Raw genomic sequence first — 8,965 nt, 5'->3', positions numbered from 1 at the left:
GATTAAGATTTACCATCCCTAGAAAAATTAGAGGGAAAAAATATTTTTCTCTGTTTTTCAGTATGTTTACTTTTGGAATTGAAATGTTTTATGATGGTCAGTTTCACCATTTTCCCTATGGAATTATAATTCACCCCTATTTGTCTGCATCTAACATGGTGCCAGGGAGTAGAATATATGTGTGTGTGTGTGCGTATATATGTATGTATAAAATTTGCAGATGTTGATAGGAAGGTGGGTAACCCCAGGTGTAACACTTGTAACTATATTTATGTTGTTTAAAAAGGTATCAAGGCTACATCTTTGTATTCATCCAGGATAGTCATATCATCTGATCATAAAATCAGGATCATAGGAAAATAGGCCTTGAAGGGATGTCACAAGATCACATCTAGTCCAGCCCCCTGCTCAAGGCAGCAGCATCCCTTACTAAATCATCCCAACCAAGTGTCTGTCTAATCTGCTCTTGAAAACTTTTAAGGATGGAGATTCCACAGCTTCTCTAGGTAGTCGGTTTCAATATTTGACTACCCTCATAGTCAGAAAGTTCCTCCTAATCTCCAACCTAAATTTCTCCTGCTGTAACTCAAAGCCATTAGTCCTAGTCCTGTCCCCTATAGCCACAGGGAAGAGCCCATCTCCATCCTCTCTGTAATTGTCTGTCAGTTGCCATATTTTCTCACATACAATACATGCCTTTCCCCCTGAAATCAGCCTCCAAAAATTGGGCTGTGTGTTTTAAGTGGGAAAGCTGATTTTTTGCCCATGATAGAAGCCCCCTGCTTTAATTCCTGCTTCACGGTCCAACAGCTCCTGTATAACTCTTCAGGCAGCTGAGGGAGTCAATGGCCTATTAATGGGCCTTTGAATTAATTCTTTACTTCACAGGTGTTAAAAGATTCTCTCTCCTTTTTACTGGTCTTGACCTTCCACAAATGCAGCTAAACTTTCTTAGAGAAATATTGCTGTTTGCTAGGGCTTCTGGTTTCTTTCTGTTTCACAGCTTGAACTCTTTTCAAGATCAGAGCTCTACCTATGGAGGACCAGTATTGAGCAGCAACTAGAGCAGGGGTCTGCAACCCCCAGCACGTGTGCCAACTGTGGCACACAAGGCCATTTTGCTTGGCACACCAGTGCCAGCCTGGGCTCTAAGCAGCTGCTGCCAGCCACGGAGCTCAGGCTGCTTCCAGCAGGTGGCTGGGTGGCTGCAAGCGCTGCTGCAAGCAGACCATGCTCCATGGGCCGGCTGCTGCTGGGAGGCTGCAAACAGCTGCTCTGGGTACGTCAGCATTCTGGCACCTTCCAAGGTAGACGTTGTGGTTTTTTCGGCACTCCACCCAAAATACGTTGCCTACCCCTGTACTAGAGTTTTAGCTGAGCAAGAAAGGGAGGGTGAGTCAGCTTAAAGATTAGGTTTTGTCCCCACTCTTTGCAGACAAAAACAAGATTTCTATTGTATTTGGGGCATGTTATATGTGTGAAAATACAGTATTTGGAGATTCATGGATTCCCCATCATTCGTCACTTCTCCAGACTAAATAATCTTAGTTCTTTCTGATAATAAACCGTGCATTCTACATCTAAATAAGGCACAATATTAAATCTTTGTAGTATTTGCAACCCATGTTTACCATGCTCAGGTGTCAGTATTGAATAGAAATAACATGACTGTGGAAGACTTATAGCTAGCACACTTCCCTGTAATGAACAGTTTCTAAAAGTTACAGTTGGTCTCCGATTTTTATTTTCCGAGTAACTTGAGACACAGTTATCATTAGTTTTAAAGCCTGTTTCCAGGGTTTTGCTCATTTTTTCCAGGCAGTTTTTCTACTAACAGGTAATTGACCTAGAGCTACAGAATAGTATCATTTTGAAGATTAACTGTGTTCCAAGTGCACAGTAGTTTGAGTAATAAATATTTAAATAAATGCTGACACTGAACTGAGCTGTGTTATCTTCCTTGCAGGTGTGATGTGATAGGCATTTTTGTACATTGTGCCATCGTTAATCGCCAACCATTGTTTCCTACTGGAAGTATTAACTTGCCCTGATATCATAAAAATTTAATCCTTTTATCTTCAAACCCTTTGAAATATAATGTATGTTATCATTGTAGCTTGCTTTCCTTTGTGAATTGTTTTGTCAATCTTTTATACTGAGTTAGTTAATCCAATTTAGGTTCATTAGAACAAATCCTATTTAGTTCTTTTGGCTTCAGTTGAGTTGTACCAGGAAAGAATTTGACTTACTGGATTCATATTTCACATTTATCTTTAAGTGATCTTACTCTGTTTAAAAAGAAAACTGTTTTCTCTTACTGTAAAGTGGTTTTCATCCTTTCCCAGAGTGGTAACTCCTCGTGGACAGATTTAAACCAGTACCTAAAATACAGTTAACATCATTTTCTTAGATCTTTAAATTATGAAATGGTAGGATGGGAAGGGAAGGCGAGAATGCCTTTGGTTAGTTTAGGCCCTGCTTGACAGTATTGCTAGCAGGGTGGATTTGATTTACATCAAATAATTTAAATTATGATTTAAATCATTGTTCAGGAAGCTTCAATTTAATCATTGTTTTCTACAACAAGTGCATTCTTGTTGTTTGATATCCTGTATTCATTTAACTTCTTAAAACTTTGCACTTTTAGAGAGAGGTAAGAGCTTGAATCTGTGTACCCAAACTTGCAGAGAGACAATAGGGCTAATGGGTAAGTAATCAGGTCTTTTATCACTCATCTCCATATAGTGCTGTTAACAAGGATGTTATCTCTGGAGACACAAATCCACAGTTTGAGAACTAAGACTAAGCATCACAGAGACACTTAATGGGATCTTCTAGACTGAGCACTGAGTCCCATTGGGTAGAGTGATTTTCCTTAATCTTTACTAAAATATAAAGAAGCCTCTGGGAACCCCATAAGATTAATATAATCCACGGCCTGTTGTGACCTATTTATAAAACTTTTCTAAAAAGGTTACATGAATATATGGTCTCAGATAGTATTCAGTTAGAAGTTATAGACCCTATTCCATTATGATATCTTTGATCTTTAATATATCTTAAATTAAAACTTCATATAGGTTTTTTTAAAAAAGCATTATAACAAAAAATACGATTAAATAAAAAAACTCATTTAAATACAAAGTCTGATTTTTTTTAATTTAAAAAAATAATAATTTTTACCCACCCTGGTTGTTAGGGTATGAGTAGTGGTATTTGTTGATAGAAGCAGAAGCGTACTGCACTCAATAGATAAGAAAACAAAAAGACTTTAAAAGCGCCAGAGGTATGAAAACTGAAAGCCTCACTCCATTTCTTGCTTCTGCTTTATACAATGCCCAGGAGGGCACTGGCAGAGGATGTTTGGTGCAGATTTTCTCAAAATGCATGCCTAGAGTGAACATTCAGAGTGCTACGCACAGTGGATTCTGGTGCCGAAACCCCTCATCCCATCCATTCGAGCTCCAAAGAGTAAACTCTCTGATCTTTGACACAGGTTAAGGCTTGGAAATGTATGGTGCGTTATCACTGTATCTCACAACTTTGTGAGAAGGATGTGGAATAAAGTTGAAGGTGTCTGTGTTATTTACATTATGAGCTATTGAGGCACGCCTTTTTTAGTGTGGGGTAAATAGCACCCGATTTGAAATAATAAGTAATCAAGACTTGCATCTACAATCAGCCCTCTTTGCTACAACACTCTGATCATTAACAGAATGGAAACTGGTTTTAAACAATAAATAGGAAAAGAAAAAATATAAACAGTCAAGTGGAAGGGCGAGGCTTTCTCTGAGGGCCGCCGAGGCAATAAGTTTCCTGTCTGACTTTTCGAGAGTGGCTAGGGTTCTTATTATTCTTGTGCCTCTATGCTTTCTCAACTGCATCTTTTATATTATGTGGGTTAAAGGCTTCTGTGACCCTTTAGTTGGGAAACTGTGACAGTGGCTGTGGTGGTGGTGTCAACTACACACAAAAGGCATTTCTGACTGCACAACAGAAGAGATTGCACAAAATCCGCTTCTGTTGCATCTTTCTTCACAGTCTAAACTTGAAAAAAACAACACTATTTTTGTGAACAACACACATGTAATAACCAGGCTGCCAGAATTCAAAAACCTTCCCAGTCCAGCAGTCTGAAACGTGTACTTGACCTTGTGTACCAACAGATTTCCTTTTAAAGCTGCAGTGCAACATTGTTTTGACAGGAAAGCTAATGATATTAACCCTTTGCTTTTAAAGCAAATCACTAGGATGGAGTTGCTGTCACTGATGTTAAGGGAGTCTAGGTATATCTCCTCCCTCCCTGCCCAATGCTTTGAAGATTTGGCTTGAACTTAATCCTTGAACAGTTTTCTTAACTTCCCTTGAGATTTCAAATGCTTCTAAAAGGGATTTTGAATGACTGGCATTCAGCTAGCCCATGTAATAATATATGATATAAGCAACATGTCTTTACCAGCCACCTTTATTCAGTGGCCACTTATCTATTCTCGGCAACACAGGGGATTAATCACTACTACAGCCAGGCAGTGAAAGAATACACTAAAGGCTCTCCAATGAACCAGAGCAGACGGGTTCCAACTGGTCAGGACATTGAGCGTGTTCAGGCCTCGTTGAAATAAAAGCCAGGATAGACCCTCAAATGAATTTGAATTAAAACTTCTACCACATCCGGGAGTTATATAACATATACCCACTAGTGCTGACATCAGATGGAAACTGCTATGCCTGGACTGGACAGGGCCACTTTGGCCCTAAACAGACTCACAGAGATCCGCTTTTATCATATCTCAGTTCCTCATGTAAATAACCCCTCAATTTTTTACAGCTTTAATATGATGTTGCTGTAGATCAGTGTGGTTCTCAATCTTTTTAGACTCAAGACACCTCTCATTTAAACTCAAGCCATGCCCTGGAAAATGCCGTCTCTTAGCTTTCTCTTGTTTCTGGCCTACAAAACAATAGTAGAGAAATTCTTCTGTTTCGTTCAACTCACAAGACCACAACAGGTTGGCATGTTTTTAACATTATGGATTCCTATTTGAAATCTCCAGGCTTATCTTATGAGTTGCGGGAGTTTTTGCACAATTAACAGTGCTAATATTATGCATCACCCTTAACAGAATCCCAAGGTGACATGGTACCCCAGTTCAGAATCACTGTCCTAGATAGTTCCCTGGCTTAACCTATATTAGTGCAGCCAGTCTACTTAAAGTGATCTTTAATGTCATTATTTAGAGGTGAGCTAGCCAAGACTGAAACAAATTCAGAAGCTGCATGACCAAATATTTTTATCTATATCAGCTGTAATCCAGTCCCTAAATGGCTAGATTTTTATCCTCCTCCAATTAGGAAAGACTTTTGTGTCTCTCTAGCTGGGACTTCCAGCTTCTGAGGATGTGCAGGCTCAAATACATTATCTAGCTATGAAATGGATTTGTTTTAGGAAAGTGGAGTTGTTTGGTTTTGGTCCCACCCCACGTTTTGAGTCAAGCTTTTACAGTGTCATGGTAGAAGGGTGGGGTGTTTTTCTATGACCTATCTATTCCCTAGTAGTTAGTTCTCCATGGCTTGGACTCATCCTATAAAAAGAAATTAAGTCTACAGCTGTCAAGCTGAGTTTCTGGAAAGTAATTCAGAGGGCTGCATAGTAAAGTTGGTGAAAGATCACTCAATGAAGTGTAAGTGTAGAGGTCATGTTCTTTAGCATAAATTGCCTTCTCTGGCATAGAACCAGTATGTTGCCATTTGTTCATTCATTCTTTCATCTTTTCTTTTTCCTTCCTTCGTTCCTTCCTTCCTTCTTTAACTTGGTTAGTGACATGACAAGCAGGCTTTTTGTGAACTTGTCAGACATAACCTATCATAGACACCCAATATCCATCTTTGGAAGATGATTATCATAATCAGCTTATCCCTTTCAGAACATTGTCAATGTAACATTCCCGTAATTTCTTAGATTTTCTGGTTGTAGAACATTGCCTGAATGTCTTGCATTGGCAGACGAAAAATTAGATGGAAAATATCTTTCTAATGGTTTGTTATGAGCATTATGTTATCCAGTTACACCATTAGAGCATTTCTGCTATAATCTGATAAGTGCAAATAAGAAGGACAGAATGATGCACTATGGTAAAATTTCTTATATAATTTTGAGCTCAAGTGGTTTAAGGTAAAATTACTTCATGCCACTGATTGAACTCTCTCCAATACTTTTTTCATATTCTCTTCGTGTTACTTTTCTGTTTTCTTCTTTCTAGTGTATTGTCACTTATAAACTTAGAGCTGTACCTGTAGTTCAGACACTAATGTCTGTTCATTCTTCCTGCTTGGAAATAAGTTTCTCCTAATGTCACCCTTCCCTTACAGTTTTGTAAAAAATAATTTGTATTCAGTGGAAATGCAAATTGTTAATTCAGGTTTTGCAATAATCAGTGTAATGTGTGTATCAATAACACTTCAAATTAGTCTCCATGAAATTAATGCTGAATCAGGCTAAACCACGCCTAAATTATTAGGATGAGTATTGAAATATTAACTAAGTTCACCATGATTAGTATTAGAATATTTAACAATGAAATCAAACCTGATTTTGCTAAGTCATAATATATTAACGATAAATCTGTCTTCATGTGCTTTAGCCTGGGGCTGTCCATCTGATGGCCCATGGGCTGCATGCGGCCTGCGAGTGGGTAAGTTGCAGTCCCCAGGCCTCCTGCCCAGCTGCTACTCCCCTCATCGCTCCAGCTTCTGCTGCCTGCCCCCATTCCAGGGAGCAGGGCAATGCAGCACTGTTCAGCCAGGGGAGCCAAGGGTGAACCTGGAGCCATGCTGGGCATACAAGGCAGCAGTGGAGGCAAGGGTGCACAGTGCAACAGTAGGGGGGTGCACAGGCATGTGGTGCAGCAATGGTGGGGACACCCATGTGGTGCAGCAGAGGGGAGGGGGTGTCATGTGTCATGCAGCAATTTAGAAGTTGGACAGATGTACTTTAGCCCATGAGAGTTCTTACTGCTTTATTTTCCCCCAAACTAGGTTTTTGATTTTAGTCTGAAGGAAGAAGATATGGAATCATTAAACTCTATGAACATCAATAAGAAACTGATTCATCTAACCTATCCATTGTGGAAAGGATAGCTTCAGACCTATGGCTCTACACTGCAACAGTCATGTAATGGAAATACTAATGCATTTGAACTTCACTATGCTGCTTCCCATGTGAATTTTTCTCTAGTACTCTCAGAGCTCTTACCAATGGATTATGTTTAATATTGTGTTCACAAAATGAATAAAAAGCTGTTTGGTTCTCCCTTTTTTCACTTTTTCTCACACCACAATTGTTTCTTAATAACCACTTTCTGCCCTCCATATCTTTCTGGCGTACTCTTATATGGTTTATGAGTATGGTTGTTTGAGTTATCTCACTCAGCCTCCCAGTATTCAAGCTGCTACTGCCTGTGATCCCGTTTGTAAGGTCTGATCCTGGATGCATTTGGAGTGTTCTCACTACTGTTCTAACTACGAGCTGTTATCGTGGATCCCCCAAATTTAGCTCGGTTCTCACTCACTCTTCTTGCTGAGGTAACAGCCATCAGAAATGCTACCTTATTGGAGAGATGAAAAAGTAAATTGATGCCGTCAGTTTAAATAACAGATATGTTAAAGATTAAGGACCAAATTTAGGTTCCATTATAGAACTCAGATCTTGATACAGTGGAAAACCTTGGTGGGGAAGATGGGCAAAATGGCTTTCAGAAGGCAGGGTAGATATACACCTTTATAGACTAAGATGTATGTATGTATGTCCATACTGTATTTACTCAAGTATAAGATGACCCTGAATATAAGATGATGTCCAGTAATCTGCTGAAAATACTCTGAATTCCACCTCAGCTAGAAGATGGCCCTCCTGATGATCTTTCCCAACCCTATGCCTCTGAGGCTGAGACTTTATCATTGCCTTAAAGTCCAGAGGGCTTCTAGCCTTTTATTTACATGGGATTAAACCCTTTTGAAAGTTTCCATACTTGTTTATAGCTGTGGTGAGTGGCTCCCCATTTGGTACCATCTGTGTCACCAGGAGGAGGAAGCTCAATGTAGGGAACTCTGCAACTGTCAAGCCTATACTTGTCCCTGGTTACCTCACACCTCTGGACAAATTTGTCTGGGCATCTGTTGATTCCCTAAGATGCCTTCAAGGAGCGATGACCCATCTTGGCAGTTCTCTCTAGTGTCCCCTTGTGGATTCTTTCTTCTGAACCTATGGCTCCAATCTCCTTCCCTGTGCTCTCCATTGTCCCAAGTATATCTGTAGCTGTCCTCTGATATTGGAAAGGGCTTTGGCTTTGGGGAAGGAGCCTAAAATCCATCTCCCATCTTACATCAGAACTGTAAATATGGTGGCCCAGTGGTGCCCAACCTTTTTTGTCCAGTGGGAAGGATTGGCAGTGCCCCATCCATCCACGGGTCAGATCCAGCTGATATTCTCACTCAGGCACCATGGGTGCCATCTGACTGCAGGGTGGAGTGGAGTGAGGGACAGGCTAGCCCTGACCCAGCCATCCTGGAAGAGAAGGGGGCAAGGCCTGGCCCAACCTAGCCCCGTGAGGGAGAAGGGAGCATGACCCAGGCCCTGATCCAGAAGCAGAGAAGGGCATGGGGGAGTGGGGCATAGTTTGGCTCTGACTGGCAGTGCAGATACTGGGGTTTGGGAATTTAGCAGGGGGGACGGTAGTCTTATTAATGGCCATTGCTGGAAAATTTCCAGACCTGTAGGGAGCCCCAGAGGTTGAGTATCCCTTTTGTAGCATAATACATAGCCCACCCTCTAGTAACAGGGAGGGACTCCAGGATTTGGTGAAGTCAAAAACCCATCTATCCACCTAGACCTAGGATTGCATTAGATGCCCCAGCTGGGGATGAGCCATCCTGGTTACCAATGATGGGCTTCTACCTTGACTGGTAG

The 8,965-nt window shown here is 40.6% G+C and overlaps 1 protein-coding gene across 1 annotated transcript in view; it reads left to right on the top strand.

Moving 5' to 3' along the window:
• Positions 1 to 7,125, top strand: part of LOC109307236 (prostaglandin F synthase-like) — an 80,621-nt gene extending 73,496 nt beyond the window's left edge. The window contains exon 8 of the mRNA XM_019531017.1: positions 7,036 to 7,125. The gene's annotated coding sequence lies outside the window, so the exon portion shown is untranslated. The remainder of the gene's footprint in view (positions 1 to 7,035) is intronic.
• Positions 7,126 to 8,965: the final 1,840 nt, after the last annotated feature.

This window comes from Crocodylus porosus, unplaced genomic scaffold, assembly GCF_001723895.1.
Source record: "Crocodylus porosus isolate Cpor-Errol unplaced genomic scaffold, CroPor_comp1, whole genome shotgun sequence".
NCBI classification, from domain to species: Eukaryota; Metazoa; Chordata; order Crocodylia; family Crocodylidae; genus Crocodylus; species Crocodylus porosus.
This window is presented reverse-complemented; position numbering and strand designations above follow the sequence as displayed.